At 41.8% G+C, this 20,134-nt stretch overlaps 1 protein-coding gene across 20 annotated transcripts in view; it reads right to left on the bottom strand.

The window, feature by feature from the left end:
- The window catches only part of BAZ2B (bromodomain adjacent to zinc finger domain 2B), a 459,321-nt gene that overhangs the window by 411,733 nt on the left and 27,454 nt on the right, over positions 1-20,134 (bottom strand). The window contains exon 2 of one of the 20 annotated variants that reach the window (XM_077447614.1): positions 19,167-19,211. The exons of the other annotated variants lie outside the window; for them this stretch is intronic. The gene's annotated coding sequence lies outside the window, so the exon portion shown is untranslated. The remainder of the gene's footprint in view (positions 1-19,166; positions 19,212-20,134) is intronic. 20 annotated transcript variants of the gene reach the window in all.

Raw genomic sequence — 20,134 nt, 5'->3', positions numbered from 1 at the left:
GTTTGCTATGTATAGAGTGCAGTGTTCAGGAGTGCAATGTGTACAGAGTGCAGGGTTTATGGGTGTGTTATGCACAGTGTGCAGGGTTCTGGCTTAAAAAAAAGCCCTCTGTGTGAGGGCCACATGAAATGGCCCGGAGGGCTGGACTCAGCCCGCGGGTCTTGTGTTTGACACCTGTGCTCTAGGTACACTGATTTCTTCTCACATTCCAAGTAAATCCAGATAGGTTAATTGATTCCTAACTATATTGGTCCTATAATGTGTGTACAAGTTGGTTATGCACATGTGTTACCACATTTTGCATGCTAGTCCCAACTGTGCGCATTGGGGGAGGGTGGCTGAAAGACCTGGTGGTTTACCTAATCAAAAAAAAAAAAACTGTCACAAAATTTCTACGGAAAAAAGGCTTTTATGTATATCAGACATGGTGCCCAGAGACCTGGATACAACAGAACTCATATACTGTATATATACCGTAACTTCCTTGAAATAATGAAAAACAATGTAAAAAAGTGTACAAATTAAAAAATAAAAAATCCCTATACAATCCACCACAGAGATGAGTTGCAAATCAAAACCTATACAGATCAACATGACCAAAGGAGAGACTGATGTCATGCGATAACAACCCATGCAAAGCCCCGCATTAAAAATATTTTATGAGAAACACATAATACAAGGTTATTCCTGGCTAAAAGGGACCCCTGTGGTCCATATTCTTGCAGCGCCTTCATTTAAAGAGAAGTCATGCAAGGTGTAGTGAAAAAAAAATGAAATCGTTAGCTGGCCACGATCAGTAAACAAGAATCCTAACAAGTCCTAACACCTCTTTGTTCTAAGCAGGGCCATCAGCCGGAAAGGAAGATCATTACTCCAGAATGTGATCTTTCAGGCCTCGTGTTGCCACAGAAAAAAAAAAAAAAAAAAATAGCAACAAGATATTAACAATTGCAGTTCAAGCTGGGAGTGACTGTTCTGTTTCAATTCAATGACACCACTAATGGCTTCTAAGCAGCTCCCTGAAATCCAGCAGCTGTCAAGTCAATGCATCACAAGAAACGGTTATGCACTCCCATAAGAAAATGCTACACATCAGGATGTTTGGCAAAACATCTGCTCCTCTCTAGTGCAGATAGACAAAGCTCAGGGACGGCAGAGGCAGAAAATAGAAGAAAAAACAAACCATACATATCTCTATCTGTATATCTAAAACGTATTTCTGTCTTCTACATATTTTAATTCAAAACTAAAAACGGGAGATGTGTCCTTTTCATGGGCCTAGATTTATTTTCATGATGTATTCACTTAAAGTGGTTGTAAACCCTTACAACCAACTTTGACCTACAGGTAAGCCTAGATTAAGGCTTACCTGTAGGCCCAAGAAATATCTCCTAAACCTACACGGTTTAGGAGATATTTGGCGAAAGACAGGCACTGAACGCGCCGCGGTCAACGGCGATATGCCACGAGCGGCGGCTCCCGTGCGCATGCGCAGGAGTGACGTTATCGCGGCTTCGCCGAATGACAGCGGCGGAGCAGCGAGACCCACCGAGAAGATGGAGGCTCCGGACTACAGGGGACAGCGGAGACTTTGCTGGCTCCTGTGTCAGGTAAGTGACACATAATGGACTACTATGCGATGCATAGTAGTCCATTATGCTTTACCTTTGCAGGGAATGAAAGAGGAAGTAAACCCTGATGGGTTTACTTCCTCTTTAAATTCATTAAAGTGATTCTGTCCCCTAAAAAAATGCTCAAAAATGAAAGAAGAATTCAAAGCATGGATATTTTCTAATAGTTATATTGGTATAGCTTGGACCAATGTAAGTATGTACTGTGTATGCCATATCTGTAGCATCCCCCTAGAACAGTGATGGCGAACCTTGGCACCCCAGATGTTTTGGAACTACATTTCCCATGATGCTCTGGCACTCTGCAGTGTACTGGAGCACCATGGGAAATGTAGTTCCAAAACATCTGGGGTGCCAAGGTTCGCCATCACTGCCCTAGAAGCTGGAAATCTACGGCTACTACAGTGATCTCCATTAGCCAAGCAGCTGTCCTGCTCCTTGTGAACACAAGAAAAAGAACCGCTGCTCCAGGTGGATAAAGATAAGGCTGATTGGGGTATCTTGCAGAGTGCCAGCCCCGGCCCCCCTCCATGGGAAACTTGGAAAGAAGAAAGAAATGGCTGCACATCCAGAACGTCCAATTGTGTTTTATTTTGTTTCACAAAGATAACACCAAAGACACCAAACTGTGGTCAGCTAGACGCGTTTCACACATACATCTTGTGCTTAGTCATTATTGATTAAGCACAAGATGTATGTGTGAAACGCCTCTATGTGACCACAGTTTGGTGTCTTATTGATTAAGCACAAGATGCATGCGTGAAACATGTCTATGTGACCACAGTTTGGTGTCTTTGGTGTTATCTTTGTGAAACAAAATAAAAGGCAATCGGAAGTTCTGGATGTGCAGCCATTTCTTTCTTCGTTCTTTGTGAACGCAGGAGGCCACTAGGACAGTAGGGGCATCATTCAGACAACATTTTGCATTTTTTTCAATGTATGAAAAGCATTCTCTCCGATTGGATTGGAAAGAAGAGTGGGGCAGTGACATCACAAACTCTGCCTCGTCCAATGAGAGAACGCTTTGCATACTTTGAAACAAAGGCAAATGCGGGTGCTCTCCTGTGTTCATTAAGCAGCAGCATAGCCATTCGTCACAGGACACAGAAGCTAGTAGAGATCATTGTAGTAGTGGTACCTACTACAGAGACTTCTAGCTTTCAGCTCCCAAGCATCAATGCATCAAGTTTCACCAAGGTAACTATGTAAAAATATCCATACCTGGATAAACTGCGTTTACTATGCTTCAGCTTGTGAATGAACAAGAAGTTCCTCAGCGCAGAGCACTTCCCATTCATTCACATTCCAGTGCAGCTGAGGCTTCAGAAAAGGGGACTGGGGAATCCTCGGTCATTTTCTCTGTCTCAAAAGTGGGACATCAGGGGTCTGTTTAAACCCCTGATATTTCACCAAAGCCCCTCAACAGCCTCCAAAAAAAAGTAAAAAAGTAAATAAATAATGATAATTTATATATTTTTTAAATTGCAAAAAATATTAATAAGTAATAAAAATAAAAAACTATTGACACTGTCCTCTGCTCTACTGACACGTCCACGTTATTAAGGTGTGTGTGTGTGTCTGTGTGTGATTATATATATATTTATACACACATACACGAACACACACACACGCATTTGTGTTTGAGCTTTGGGGCAATCGGCTGTGTACCCCATGCAAGTAAGGTTTCAACCACTCTGTGGGATTTTTACTGCAATTATATAGTGTGGCATCCAAGCAACACCCCTGTTTAAGGCCACTCCCACAACAAGCCATGTCCATCATAGCCCCTGTACACACGGTCAGAGATTTCCACAACCAAATCCATCGGATTCTGCCCGTCGGATTTTGTCCGTCGGATCTTGTCCGAAACTGTTGCATACACATGGTCGGACAAAGTTGGCGAAAAATCCGATCTTTCAGAACGTGATGACATAATTTCGTTATGATGGGACTACATTCAGGCTAGTAGCCAATAGCTTTGATGTAGGAATTTGATCTGAGCATGCGTGGCACTTGGTCTGATCAAAATTCTCTACACATGATCGGAGTATGTCCGATCGGCCCAGTTGGTCGGGAAATATTTCCAACATGTTGGAAAATTGGGTCCGACGGATATTCCAACGGAATCAGTCCGATGCATACCACACACAGTCGGATTATCCGACGACACGGTCTGATAGGACACATTTCAACGGATTCTCCGACCGTGTGTACAAGGGCATAGAATAAAAGAAAAATGCCGCACTGATAACACCTAAAATAAACCACCAAAAAAAATAAAATGAACAACTACGCAGACTAGACGTGGGATACACACATGTAGTTAGTAGGAAAAAATGTGGCAGCGCCCATCATAGTTTGTCATTTTTTGATAAACCGATTTACTTTGAGGGGTAGGGGTCAATACAGTATGTTGGAGTTTATCAGGGGTTTAAAACAAAAAAGCAGCTCTGGTTGCAACACTCATCTCTTCTCTAGATGTCTTCACCAGTAGAGGTCCTCAGTTTTCATATCCTGTTAGTGCAGTGCATCATAATCCCGCCCCTGAGGGGCTGTCATCACAGTGCCCTGCACTTACATACAGCGGTGCAGAGAGGAGCGCTGACATTATCACATCAGCGCCACTTTCTGCATTGAGGATGCCATATGACCAGCCTAATTAAAAAAGTATATTCAATTATATTAAATAAAGTATAACACACATGTGGGGGGTCCTGGGGAGAAAGGGGGATAGCAGAGCCTGCAGTTGGTCTTTTGGGTATTCAATTTTGCCAAATATTTGCATATTTCTTAAAAAAAAGACAAACATTATGCTAAAGGAAAGCCTTGCTTTCACATGTAGGAGAAAGATAAAGCCTATCAGGTTTGATTTTGGCTGTATTTCTGAGGTACTTTCAGGATTTATCAGCCTGGAACATGTAAAGCTACAGACAATACACGATTGTGTGATAAGGGATGGACGGGAATGTCTCATTACTGCAAATCTTATCTACACCAAGAGGAAAAAAAAGTAAAAATAACAGTTATATAGAGACTTTCATGGCTATATTCAACATTTTCTTTTACATTCAGAGTAAAACTAATAAAGAACACTTTTTCTTCAGGGCAAGAAATGTAAAATTATTGATTTTCCATAAACCAGCATATAAGTAGTTAGATTGGAATATTTAAAGCGAGACTGGAGAAAAGAGGCACAGAACTGACAGGTCCACCCGCACTGTATTTCCTTCCCGCTGACCTCAAGGCACCAAAAAAATCACTCAGATTAGCATTACTCAACTGTATCTCTTTATTTTATTACATTTTTTTTTTTACCTTTTGGGGTTTCTAAAAGGGAGTGTTTAGTCTTTTCAATACAATTTGTGATAAATAGAACATGATCAGCCTGGTGTAGACAATATTACCATAATGTGTGAATGTTTTCAGTACCTTATTTCTATGTATAATTTGCAACTATTTATACATATCTATCTATCTATCTATCTATCTATATATATATATATATATATATATATATATATATATATATATATATATATATATACACACACACACACACACAGGAGGGTAGCAAATTTGCCCATTACATACAGTATGCAGGCTCTGCTTCATGCTCTGCAGTACTAAGCATTAGTATGTTAGGCTTTAAAGCGGAGGTCCACCCTAAAATGGACCTTCCGCTCATAGGATTCCTCCCCCCCTCCGGCGCCACAATTGGCACCTTTCAGGGGGGAGGGGGGTGCAGTTACCTGGGCTAGCTCTCTGCGGAAAGGGGCGTACATTACGCCCCTTTCCGCAAGTGCCCGCCCCCTTCCGCAAGTGCCCCGCTGCCTGCTGGGAAACACACAGATCCCAGAGGCAGCGGGGACCGTCCTCATTGCGCAGCGCGGCTCGCGCATGCGCAGTAGGGAACCGGCAAATGAAGCCGAAAGGCTCCATTTCCTGATTCCCATACCCAAGATGGCGGCGGCAGCACTCGAGTGTCGATCTAGAGATCGGCTTCGGGTGCCGACATCGCGGGCGCGCTGGACAGGTAAGTGTCACTATTTTAAAAGTCAGCAGCTGCAGTATTTGTAGCTGCTGACTTTAAAAAATAAAAAAAAACGCGGAGTCCCGGCGGACTCCCGCTTTAAGTATATTAGTACATACTTAAAGCCTCATACACAATACTATTTTTTTTTCTTCAACCCAATGGGCTGAATGAAAAAGAAAACTGTTGGCTTAAAGGGAAGTTCTACCCAAAAGTGGAACTTCCGCTCATTTGTCTCCTCTCCCCCTCCGGTGCCACAGTTAGCACCTTTCCCGCAGCATGGGACATCACCACGGGGCTCCCTCCTCCCTCCTCCTCTCCCTGTCGCCGGGCCAGTAGGAGAGAGGAGTGGGGCCTCGTGCATGCACAGTAGGGTTCCCGGCGTGAAGCCATAAGGCTACACTGCCGGGTACCCTTACCCGCAATGGTGGCGGCAGCACCTGACAGCTGATGGAAACATCAGCTACGGTGCAGACATCGCTGGACTCCAGGACAGGTAAGTGTCCTATTGTTAAAAGCCAGCAGCTGCAGTATGTGTAGCTGCTGGCTTTTCTTGTTTTTTTTTTTGGGTGGAACACCACTTTAAGTTGGAACCACTGTACTAACTAACCCATGTTGCTACAGTGATCTCCCCTGCTGTTCTGCTGTGCTCTGCTGGCTGGGAGCGCTGATCAGGAGGCAGTTGGCAGACCTTTATCCGGAAATGATCCTTCGACAGTCAGACGGGCTGCTGCACACCCACGGGCCTACTGTCGGCTGGTTTCTGTTGAACCGGCCAATGCCGCCCAACATTCAACCCATGTGTACTAGGCTTTACTGATTCTCCCTTACAATGCATGACTATGAGTCACATGACTTGCTAAAAACAATGCACTCCCTGTGTATCTTATCATAACAGTTGTGAAACAGGAATTAAATGATTGCACTGGGCCAGTAAGTGCTCCCTCTAGTGTCTAATCTACATATTTAGAAAAGGCATAGTTTCCCCCTCTATATTGGGACTTTAAAGGCATAAGAGAGTAACAAATGTTTGCACTCAAATTCAAAGTTTAATTATACCAAGTTGGTTAACAAAAAGTAGAAAAACATATACTTATCAAAAATATAATACGTAATAAAAAATGACGTACATATTACCACACCATAATTTTTCACATAACAGCTATCCAGGATCTATAAAAATAATTGCATAAACATATCTGATTGGGCATACATACGTTTATTTTTGTCTAATTTTTTTGATTTGCTTATTAGGGACTACTGTGTAAGTCTATTTGGGGTCACTTCATGGCTCTTTGAAACTATCTTTTGCCCTTTATACGTTTACATCCTGTTTGAGACAGCCTGGCAGAACACTACTCATCGCTTGATCATAGGTATGTAGTTTGATAGGATTACAGGCTTTTCTACTACTCCCTCACCTACAATACATATATATAAATACTATATACTGTACACAATCTTGTTGATTGTTTACTCTTTCCTCAGTGACGCCATATGGTCCCAGTGCATATCTGCCAGGACCCCCTCGGTCTGTTTCCTGAGACCCTTTTCCACCCTCTCCAACATTCTCCTTTGGGGGGTTTTGATGCATGTCAATTGAGATGGAACCTGTCTGAATGTTTTGTGCTTTTAATCATTATGATCATTGTTAAGTTATGGGTTTGAAGACATTGTCAGTACCGCTTTAAAACCTCACTTACTGTCATAGGAGCCACCAATATATACAGTTTGATGAATGTTTGTAACATGATTTTTATTTTTGTGCAAAGAACTATCCCTGAGGAAGGAGCCAAGTTACTCCAAAAAGCATTGTATATGTTTATTCAATTCTTTTTATAGATAGTGGATAGCTGTTATATGAAAAATGATGGTGCGGTAATACGTACCCCATTTTTTCTTCTGTATTGTATTTTTGTATTTTTTTCATTCAGTAGTTTTTATTGAAAGTTTATCATTAATATTAACATGAAATAAACATTACAACAGATAAATACATACATATCAGTGTCTGTTGAGTAACATCGGATATATTCGCCAGGTAACTACATGTATTTTTGTATTTTTGGTAGTTATATGTTTTTCTGCTTTTTGCTAACCAACTCATTATAATTAAACTTTGAATTTTAATGCAAACATTGGTTACTCTCTTATGCCTTTAAAGTTCCATTATAGAGGGGGAAACAATGCCTTTCCATGTATCCTAGCTAAGCAGATATTTGAACCTCCATTTGTTTTCCCAATCTACATATTTAATACAGTATGTTTTAAGCAGAGACATACTGTAAATGCTCGGCTTGCCCAAGTTTTGATAATGCTGTACAGCAGGGAGGAGGGAGGCATGTGTAGACGCTTCTAGCACCAGTTTACCTTGTGGGAAAAAATAGAAATCCAACATGATTTTCTAACCCGCCTCAGTGTAATTTTTCCAAAAAAGTAGGTACTGTACTATGTAAATGAGATCATTGTCAGAATGAACTGAAAATAACCAGATGAGGCAATTACCGTATTTATCAGCGTATAACACGCACAGGCATATAACACGTGCATTCATTTTAAGAGGGAAGTTTCAGGAAAAAAATAAAATTTTAAATAAGGAACTTTGAAGCAATATAAGGGTCAGTGCCCATCTGCAGCCTCACCATTGCCATCAATGCAGGCTGACCAATGCCCATCTGCAGCCTCACAAGTGCCATCAATGCAGCCTCATCAGTCCACATCAACGCAGCCTCACAAGTGCCATCAATGCAACAGCCTCATTATTGTCATCAATGCAGCAGCTTCACTATTTCCATCAATGCAGCAGCTTCACCATTGTCATCAATGCAGCAGCCTCACCATTGCCATCAATGCAGCAGCCTCACCATTGCCATCAATGCAGCAGCCTCACCATTGCCATCAATGCAGCAGCCTCACCATTGCCATCAATGCCCATCTGCAGCCTAGAGGGGATAGGCGGGACTTACTATTACAGAGGTTGCCAAGTAAACAGGAGATTCTCACTGTATGTAATCTGACGGCGCTTGTCCGCCCCCCTTCCTGTCCCCTCCAAGGTAGCTAAAATGTAAGTATTGGCGTATAACACGCACATGCTATTTGCATCCGATTTTCAGGGTGGAAAAGTGAGTGTTATACGCCAATAAATACAGTAACTATTGCATATGTATAATAAAGCATAAGTTTGACAGAGAGGTAAGGAGCTGTTCCCAACTAAAAAACTCATCCCTGTTATGTCACCAATTTAAAGTGAACCTGTATTTTACCCATACAGGGATGGCAGACTTGCCATAAGACTTGGTCTGAGCAATTTTCCCACCACCTAAACTTGACTTTTACAAGATAGGCCACCTAAAAATGAAAGGAGCATGTATATACTTACCTTTCAGGTGGCCCGTGTATTGAAAAAGCAGCTGCATATATCATATAAGTTATATTGTGTTTCTTCTCGCCAACGTGTATGTACTACAGTGACATACAAGGTTGTAGGAGGAACCACAGTGGCTGGAAAAGGAGCAAACATTCTATGCACACAAAATTGTAGAATACTTGCAGCAGGTGGGGAAAGGAGATGTAAGGGCTTTTCTGTACCCAGCCACTAGAAAGGTAAGTATAGATATATATGTATATGACCACCAGGGTGCTTCAAGCCACATGTACCAAGTTACCCTGCTCTATACTATTCTATGAGATGTAAGGTATAGAGCTACTGCCCCCAAATACATCCATACCACCAGATGTTGCAGAGCTTTTAAATCGAAATACTTCAGTGACTTCAGATATATCATTAATCTCCGACACATCCTGTCATATGTATTCAGATCAAGAGTTGGGCTTTACATGCTCTTGTTGCTTCATGAATATATTGTTGACTACAGCAGAAATGACTAAATTGCAGTGAATATCAGTGCTGACATGCTGGGGAGATTTAATCTAACCTAACCTGGGAGCATAATTGGGCATATTTAATAGACTGCTAATAGAAATTTTCTATAATCCATAGCAACCCGTTTAAATTGTAAGTGTCATTTTTCTAATGAACTGAAAAAGTAGTTGTACACTGGACTGGTCAATATGGTATGATGAACATTTTCTTTTTTTTTTGCTCTTTATTAAAATGTATTTCTTTATATCTTAATTGATTTCCATTCCCATAGACCTATTAGAATGTAGAATACTTTAAATTCAGTGGAAGCTCATTTACGAAAAATGCAAATGAGCCTTAGCTCCTGTCCACAGTATCCAATCAGCTTGCACTAGGAAAATGAAAGTAGTCTGATTGAACAAAATGACCCCTCGTCCCTGGACTTCTTCAATGACACCAGATTATTTCACAATATAACTCAAACTATAAGAGAATGTATAGTCATCGCAATACTTTTTTAATTAACATCCTCCTAAACAGGCTGGGATACGCCTTGAAACACATTGTAGTTACCACAATAAAGTTCACTGCTAATACAATGAGTGTATGGCAGGATAGTTTAGTTCCATCTATACAGCATATCAGCACAATAAAGCTCTGGGAGTACTTGATATGCTATATGTGAAAAAGTACATTGAGCTGCATTACACTATAGAGCAGCCATTCTCTCTCTTTATTTATTTTTATTTTTTTACCTATACAACTTTTTTTTTTTTTTTTTTACCTACGAAGAACCCTTGAATTAATTTTCAGGTCTTGGGGGTGCCTTTCTAAAACCAGTTAACTATAGGTCAGTGGGAAAATGCCCCTTAAAGCGGAAGTAAACCCATCCATAAAACAGTTTCATTTCCGGCACGTGCCAGAAATGTAACACTCCCATTGGTTGTGCTCTCAACCAAACTGTCAAACGATCCAATGGCTGGTGTCGCAACTGATCACATGTGCAACATCATGACATTTGTAGATTAAATAGAGTCAAAGATGGCAGCTTCCTTGGCTAAAAACGATAGGGGGGTTTACTTACACTTTAAATTTCTTGGCCATTAGAAGGGATATCTTTAAACCGGTGAAAAGGCCACTCCCACAGATGGTCAAAACAGATCATTGGTGTCATGTAGCTGGCTGTGCTAAGTGGTGTTGGCTCTGGAACTATGCAAACGGGAGGACAATCAGCCATAGCTTAACCACTTCAGCTCCGGACCAATAAACACCTTAAGGACCAGAGGTCTTTTTGCAATTTCGCACTGCGCTGCTTTAACTGGTAATTGCGCGGTCATGCAATATTGCACCCAAACGAAATTTGCGTCCTTTTCTTCCCACAAATAGAGCTTTCTTTTGATGGTATTTGATTGCCTCTGCGATTTTTTTTTTTTGCGATATAAATGGAAAAAGAGCGAAAATTTTGAAAAAAAAAGATATTTTCTTCTTTTTGTTATAAGAAAAATCGAATAAACTAAATTTTAGTCATACATTGAGGGCAAAATTTATTCAGCCACATGTCTTTAGTAAAAAAAATGTCAATAAGCGTATATTTTTTGGTTTGCGCAAAAGTTATAGCGTCTACAAACTAGAGTACATTTTCTGGAATTTACACAGCTTTTAATTTATGACTGCCTATCTCATTTCTTGAGGTGCTAAAATGGCAGGGCAGTACAAATCCCCCCCAAATGACCCCATTTTGGAAAGTAGACACCCCAAGGAAATTGCTGATGGGTATGTTAAGCCCATTGAATATTTATTTTTTTTGTCCTAAGGGATTGAATAATGACAAAAAAAAAATATTTTTTTACAAAAAGTTGTCACTAAATGATATATTGCTCACACATGCCATGGTTATATGTGGAATTGCACCCCAAAATATATTCCGCTACTTCTCCCGAGTATGGGGATACCACATGTGCGGGACTTTTTGGGAGTCTAGTCACGCACGGCACCCCGAAAACCAATCACCACCTTCAGGATTTCTAAGGGTGCAAATTTTTGATTTAACTCCTCACTACCTATCACAGTTTCAAAGGCCATAAAATGCCAAAATAGCACAAAACCCCCCAAAATGACCCCATTTTGGAAAGAAGACACCCCAAGCTATTTACTGAGAGGCATGTTGAGTCCATGGAATATTTTATATTTTGCCACAAGTTGCGGGAATATTACAAACTTTTTTTTTTTGCACAAAGTTGTCACTAAATGATATATTGCTCACACATGCTATGGGCATATGTGAAATGACACCCCAAAATACATTCTGCTGCTTCTCCTGAGTACGGGGATACCACATGTGTGGGACTTTTTGGGAGTCTAGTCGCGCACGGCACCCCGAAAACCAATCACCACCTTCAGGATTTCTAAGGGTGCAAATTTTTGATTTAACTCCTCACTACCTATCACAGTTTCGAAGGCCATAAAATGCCAAAATAGCACAAAACCCCCCAAATGACCCCATTTTGGAAAGTAGACACCCCAAGCTATTTACTGAGAGGCATGTTGAGTCCATGGAATATTTTATATTTTGCCAAAAGTTGCGGGAATATTACAAACTTTTTTTTTTTTTGCACAAAGTTGTCACTAAATGATATATTGCTCACACATGCTATGGGCAGTCAAGTCAAATTACACCCCAAAATAAATTCTGCTGCTTCTCCCGAGTACGGGGATACCACATGTGGGGGACTTTTTGGGAGCCTAGCCACGTACGGGACCCCGAAAACCAAGCACTGCCTTCCGGATTTAAATATAAAATGCTACCAAAAAACCTGTTAGCGATGGCAGGGATCAGGCCTGACTCTGCGATCGCTGCAGTTATGTGTTTAGTGTTTTGTAAGTGACAGTGATCGATCGATACTGCACTTGGGTGGGCTGGGCAGAGGGGCAAAACGCAGGTGCTAGCAGGTATCTGGGCTGATCCCGCTAACAATGCGTTTTTTTGGAACCCTAAACTGCTGGGGACGCTAGTATAGATCTGATCAGACCAGATATTGATCTGTTCAGATTCTATAGCACTACGGGAGGTGTATGCTTTGCGTGTGGGTGTTAGCGGTACTGGCACTAACCTAGCGCTGCCTGGGGCGACGCAGACCCTGACCCTAAAACCTAATTGATATCACCCGCCGGGTGATCAGGGGGTTAAACCTTTATTGGGTAATAAATGGTGGGTGCCCTGATGCTATAAAAAACAAACTAACCAGAGTCACCCGTAACACTTATACGGTGATCAGTGGTGAAAGGGTTAACTAGGGGCAATCAGGGGGTTCACATTTTTATTAGGTAGTATATGGGGGTCCCTGGCGCTATATAAAAACCTGACGGGGAACCTAAATAACTAACTGGCTAACCAGCGTCACCAGTGACACTTATACTGTGATCGCTGGTGAAAGGGGGTGAAAGGGTTAACTAGCAGCAATCAGGGGGTTAAAACCATTATTGGGTAGTATATCGGGGTACCTAGTGCTATAAAAACCTGGCGGTGAACCTAAAAAAATAACTAGCTACCTAGCGACACTAGCGACACTGATGCAGCGATCAGAAAAATTATCGTTTAGTGACACTGGCAAAAGGGGGTGAAAGGGTTAACTAGCGGCAATCAGGGGGTTAAAACCATTATTGGGTAGTATATCGGGGTACCTAGCGCTATAAAAACCTGGCGGTGAACCTAAAAAAATAACTAGCTACCTAGCGACTGTAGCGACACTAATGCAGCGATCAGAAAAACGATCGCTTAGTGACACTGGCAAAAGGGGTGAAAGGGTTAACTAGCGGAAATCAGGGGGTTAAAACCATTATTGGGTAGTATATCGGGGTACCTAGCGATATAAAAACCTGGCGGTGAACCTAAAAAAATAACTAGCTACCTAGCGACACTAGCGACACTGATGCAGCGATCAGAAAAATGATCGCTTAGTGACACTGGCAAAAGGGGGTGAAAGGGTTAACTAGCGGCAATCAGGGGGTTAAAACCATTATTGGGTAGTATATCGGGGTACCTAGCGCTATAAAAACCTGGCGGTGAACCTAAAAAAATAACTAGCTACCTAGCGACTGTAGCGACACTAATGCAGCGATCAGAAAAACGATCACTTAGTGACACTGGCAAAAGGGGGTGAAAGGGTTAACTAGCGGCAATCAGGGGGTTAAAACCATTATTGGGTAGTATATCGGGGTACCTAGCGATATAAAAACCTGGCGGTGAACCTAAAAAAATAACTAGCTACCTAGCGACACATGCAGCGATCAGAAAAATGATTGCTTAGTGACACTGGCAAAAGGGGGTGAAAGGGTTAACTCTAGGGGCAATCAGGGGGTTAAATCTTTATTGGGGGGTGATAGGGGGCTACCCTGGACCTAACACAAGTTTTACTGTCACAACTGACACTGAATGCATTGATCAGTAAAGAAATGATCAATGCAATCAGTGACACTGTGACTGGGGGGGAGGGGGGGCGGGGGGGGCGATCGGGGGGGGATCGGGGGGGGATCGGGGGGGGGGGGTTTGTGTGCCTGTGTGTACCTACATGTCAGTGTAGTGTTGGTGCACACTTACTATTAGTCTTCTCCTCGTAGTCCGGTCAAAAAGACCGCCCCGAGGAGAATGACATCACTTCCTCCTTCCTGTGTAAACAATACACAGTGGGAGGAAGCTTCTCATTGGCCAGGAGCGATCCAGAGGGGGTGGCCGAAAACCAACGGCCATCCCCTCATCACGGAGCGCTCCTGGAGTGAACCGAACCGTCGTATCCAACGGGAGGGGGTCCGATCGGACCCCCCACCCGCTGGAAGTCAGGCACGTACATTTACGTGATTGTGCCTGCCTGTGCCATTGTGTTGACGTACATTGGCAATACGGCGGTCCTGAAGTGGTTAAAGAACCTCAAGCAAACTTTGGAGGAACCCTAGAGTGCAATGGAACCCTGGTTGAGAGAAGGTGCCCTTGAGCTGGCCATACAATATACAATTATCTTATTCAACTTCCTTTAGATTTACTTTCAACTATGTACATAGTTACATAGTTGGCGAGGTTGAAAAAAGACACTAGTCCATCCAGTTCAACCTATGGTGTGTGCGTATGTGTTTATGTCAATAGTACATCCTATAACCCTGTATGTTGTGGTCGTTAAGATGTCCATCTAATAGTTTTTTGAAACTATCAACGCTCATTGCTGATACCACTGCTTGTGGAAGAGAATTCCACATCCATACTGCTCTGACAGTAAAGAATACTCTAAAGCCCCATACACACTATCAGTTTTTCTGCTGAGTTTTTCCTTCAGATTTACCAAAACCATATACAGGCATACCCCACTTTTAAGTACGCAATAGGGATATTTACTAAAGCTGGAAAGTGCAAAATCAGGCTCACTTCTGCATAGAAACCAATGAGCCTCTAACCCCAACTTGTTCAATTACGCTTTGGTAATAAAACCTGGAAGCTCATTGGTTTCTATGCAGAAGTGAGCCTGATTGTGCACTTTCCAGCTTTAGTAAATAAACTCCATTGTGTACTTAAAAGTGGGGTATGCCTGTAATATGAGGTCAGACCTTAGAAGTTTAAATTTGTATGCAATCAAGCAGGCCCTGGCACTACATGGTTTTGGTAAACCTGAAGGAAAAAAATCTGCAGAAAATCTGATAGTGTGTAGGGGGCATTATACTCTTTAAGCTTAAACCGCTTCTCTTCCAATTTTAGTGAATGGCTGCGTGTCTGTTTAAATTTCCTTTCACTGAATAATTTTCTCCCTATGCTAGGGTCACCAGTATGGTATTTGTATATTGATATCATATCCCCTCTCAAGCATCTCCTCTCCAGAGAGAATAAGTTCAATGCTTGTAGTCTTTCCCCATAGCTGAGGTCATCCAGTCCCTTTATTAGCTTTGTTGCCCTTAACTGGACTCTCTCTAGTTACGGCACATCCTTCCTAAGGACTGGTGCCCAAAACTGAACGGCATACTCCAGATGCGGCCAGACCAGAGTCTTGTAGAGTGGAAGAATTATCACTTTATCTCTGGAGTAAATCCCCTTTTTAATGCATGAACTAGTGCTAGGGCCCACCCAATTGCATATAAATTGAAAGAGTTTAAGTTTGATCTCATATTATATGGTTTTGGTAAATCTAGGAAATCTAGAACATTGTATAATATATGGCCGGGTGATTGCATTTCTTACTGGGGAGAACAGAGCCAGTCTGCTTCATGGTTTGATGTGCCCTCTATGCATTCATTTTGGATACTGATAACCCATGGGTATTGGGCAGCAGAGGAGACACTGTCTAATCCATATCTACTCCAAACAAATTTGTTACTAATACCTTATCCTTTAGAGTTGAGCTCCTTTGCTGAATAGCAGGGATTCATGTGGTCTTTAAATATTTTAAATCAACAAGACAATGAGATCCGTTTTATATAAATAATCCCTTCTATATGTACTAATGCTTTAAAATACCTCAAGCAATTGGTAGCGATAATGTACCTAGGGCAGCCGTATTATTCATTACCTACACAGGCACTGCAAGTCTACGAGACAACTGACTCACTACAATAATGCACCCTCTGCATGGTGGTATCTTATCTCAACAGCTGTTAGGAGAGAAAGAATAGTAACTGTACCAATCCTTTGAGAGCTCCCTCTAATGGCTATTCAAAAAATACATTTTATAAAGCAGATAAAATGTAGGCAGCAGTAATAGAACGCAATACTTAAAAAAATAAATAAAAAAAAACACTATAAAAACAATAGAGAAGAAAGACAGGTAGTGACAACTGGGTTTATGCAACTGAATGTTCAGTCTTGAACATTTATGAACACGAACATGTTACACTGTCACACACATCCCTGGAGAAGACTACAAGTCATAATCAGTTGTTGTCACTATCAGGGAGCCAAACCAGAGCAACAATGTGCAGCCAAAACTGGAGAGGAAGTGCCTGAAAAGAGGATAGAGAAGATCGGCAGCATTGAGATGCAAAAGATGATGAAAAAACGTGAAAACAGCATTTGCTTCCAAAAAGAATCCTGACCAGATGTTGAGGTTTGCTTTAAAGTAAGAGACGTAAGAGAACTAGCAACTGCTATAAAATGCTAGAAATGGCAACTCCCATAATACTCTGATGACAGGTTTACTTTTAAAGCAAGCATTCCAAACTCATATCTAAGGCTGGGCCATGATGGCACTTTGACATAAATTGTAACTGCAAATATGTCAGATGTAAAAACTTTTTCTAATCACTGTTTGAATTTTGAAAAACTTTGTTTCCTGCTCCCACCTTTTTTAACTATAGTTGACAGCCCAGCACCTTTTTCAGTCCAAATGCATTGCTCACCACCTTCTGCAACTCAAATTCACTGCTTGCAAAACCTCTTTAGTCCACATTTGCTGCCCCATCTTCTTTAGCCGAAATCCACTGACCACCACCTTTACTTCAGCTCAAACTCCCAGCCCCACACCTTGCTTAGCTCAAATTGACTGCCCACCACCTTCTTCAGCCCAGATTCACTGCCCACCACCTTCTTCAGCCCAGATTCACTGTCCACCACCTTCTTCAGCCCAGATTCACTGCCCACCACCTTCTTCGGCCCAGATTCACTGCTCCCCACTTCCTTCAGCCCAAGCTCACTCCCCACCACACTCTATGCTGCCCCCCAACTTATTTAGCTTAAATTGACTGTCCCCACCTTCAAAAACTCTCTGCCTAGAAAGCATTCACTGCCTTCAGACTGCTCACTGTCTGCCCAGCCACCTTCACAAAGGGTGACAAATTTATACGTCTTCACAGCTTCACAAAGCCTGGGCCCTTGTGCCGGCTCACCACCTTTTATTCACTTCCTGGAACTGTGACGATAGCTGAACACAACTTGTGGTGGGCAAGCAGGCACAATACGCTGCCCACAACCACCTTCATTGTGCAGCAACAAGCAACTTCTTTTGGGCTTATTACAGGTCTCTGCTACCCACTAAAGATGTAGGCAGGGAGATTTTTAGTGAGTTGCAAGTTACACATTGCTGTTTTAAAATCTTCTTCAGCCTGAATTCACCACCCACCACCTTCTTCAGCCCAAATTTACTGTCCGACACCTTTTCAGCCTAAGATCACTGCCCTCATCTTCTTAAGCTTAAGATCACTACCCCCATCTTCTTCAGCCTAAGATCACTGACCCCATCTTCTTCAGCCTCAGATCACTGCCCCCATCTTCTTCAGCCTCAGATCACTGCCCCCATCTTCTTAAGCTTAAGATCACTGCCCTCATCTTCTTCAGCCCAAATTCCCTGCCCACACCTTCTTCAGCTTAAATACACTAAACCCACCTTCGTCAGCCCAAATTCACTGCCCACCACCTTCTTCAGCCTAAATTCACAGCCCACCACCTTCGTCAGGTCAAATTCGCTGCCTACCGCCTTCTTCAGCCTAAATTCACAGCCCACCACCTTCGTCAGCTCAAATTCACTGCCCACCACCTTCGTAAGCCCAAATTCACTGCTCTCCATTTTCTTCAAGCAAAACTCATTGTCCGCCTCATTCTAAACTGCCACCCCACCTTGTTTAGCTCAAATTGACTGTCCCCACAGTCTTCAGCTCAATTCACTGTGCACCACTTTCACACAGCTCCCAGATCAGTCAACTCAACTACCTTCACACAAATGACAAGGGTGAAAAATACATTCTGGTCCACAAAGCCTAAAACATTTGCATGCACAGGCCAGCTCCAGCCAGTGTCACTGTGCAAGCCACAACCATGCCTGCTTACCACCTATTAATTACTACTTGTTACTATGGCCATAGTTGAGAGTGACAGGTGGTGCTCATACACAATACTCAACTCAACAATGCCCACTGCTGCCCGCTGAAGGTGCAGGCAGGGAGATCTTTAGCGGGTTGCAAGTTTCACAGGGCTGTTCTAAAGTGTATCCAGTTTTTTTAATCGGGATGAGTAAGGATGAGTGAAAATCTCTGTCAGTACTAGTGTGTACTTGGAAGACCCTAGGAATAAATGGGATTGCTAAATGCATGTGTGGGCCCAGACAGAAAGACTTTAGAGAAGGGGCTAGGAGTTGTAGACATCTCCTGCTGGTTTGATAACAGCTATAAAAGTGTGAAGAGGTAAGGGGGGTGCTCTGATATAAATATAACAAATGAGGGGTCTTTTAAATACTTAAAAAGACCATTAAAACCAATAAGCTGCACTGCCTGCCTTCTCCTACTCTCTCGCTTAGTAACCATTTACCCCAAAAAATATTTAGGTAAGCTTGAACATGTCTTACCTCAAATGTTATTCAATTATTAAAACTCTATGCATGGAAGATGCAGATAATCGCTGAATTCACACAATGATAATCTGTTGTTTTAGAAATCGGAATTGTCTTTGGATCTGTATCAACAAATTCTCATAGTTTATAATATGACAGGATCAGTGAGCTTCTCCTGCATGTATAATTTAGAACCATCTGCTGCAAATGGTATTTCACGATTTAAATATTTCCCTCTATCTAGAATTTCACTTAATTGGCAGAGAAAAAATATTTTTAGCCAGAAAAGACACTCCTTTTTATATACTTATTTATTTTAAACTAAAACAGGATTGGAAAAAAACACATACCTGGGGAAGTTTAAGCTTGCATATTTTTTCACTTTCTGTTCTGATCTGTATAATATTAAAAGAAAATGAATATATCTTTTATGAAGGTTAAATTGATCACATGTATGCATTAATGATGACCAACAATAAGATCCATTTCTTGACAGTAATATCTATAAGAATCCCTAAACCTTGTGGACAGCCTTCCCAGAATAGTTGAGGCTGTCTTGGCTGCAAAGGGTGGGCCAAGGCCAACTCAATATTGAACCCTACGGGCTAAGACTGGGGTACCATTAAAGTTTATGTGCATGTAAAGGCAGGCATCCCAATTCGCTGGGTAATATAGTGTTATCGTATATATATATATATTTATAGTGTATCTTCCTTACACCAAGAACTGGTGTTTTACACATGTATCTCCATAAAGCTATGAAGACTCCAATGTCTTAGGTCTTATATGGACATTATTGCTCAAGTCCATAAAGAACATGGTTTGAAAAGTTTTATGTAGAGGATTTTTTCAGGAAACCATGACCTCAACCCTACTTATGAATTTGAACTCCAATTGCGTGCCAAGTATCCTCATCCAAAAGCACTACCTGACCTTACAAATGTTCTTTTGGCTAACTGGAAGCAAATCTCATAGATGCATTCAATATTTTTTTTTAAAAGCTTTCTTGCCAGTGTGGAGGCTATTAAAGTTACAATGGGTAGTGGGGGTTGTTTAAATTGGATGTCCAACAAGCCCATATTGCTGTGATGGCCAAGTGACAGTGAAAAAATATAGCATAATGGTGCGATGCGTCCTAAAGGTGAAGATCTTGTTAGGAACAACCTATTGATGCAAAGGTTTCTACCTAACTATAGTAAGCCTGGGCACCCTAGTTAATAAATGGAGTCCATCTGTGTGTAATTACATTTTAGTATAAATATGGCTGTTTTGTGAAGCCCACAGAGGTTTGTTAGACAACCTTAGTAATTAAACAACA

This window comes from Lithobates pipiens, unplaced genomic scaffold (genome assembly GCF_037356315.1).
Source record: "Lithobates pipiens isolate NorthernLeopardFrog02 unplaced genomic scaffold, aLitPip1_a1.2 Scaffold_22, whole genome shotgun sequence".
Lineage (NCBI taxonomy): Eukaryota > Metazoa > Chordata > Amphibia > Anura > Ranidae > Lithobates > Lithobates pipiens.
This window is presented reverse-complemented; position numbering and strand designations above follow the sequence as displayed.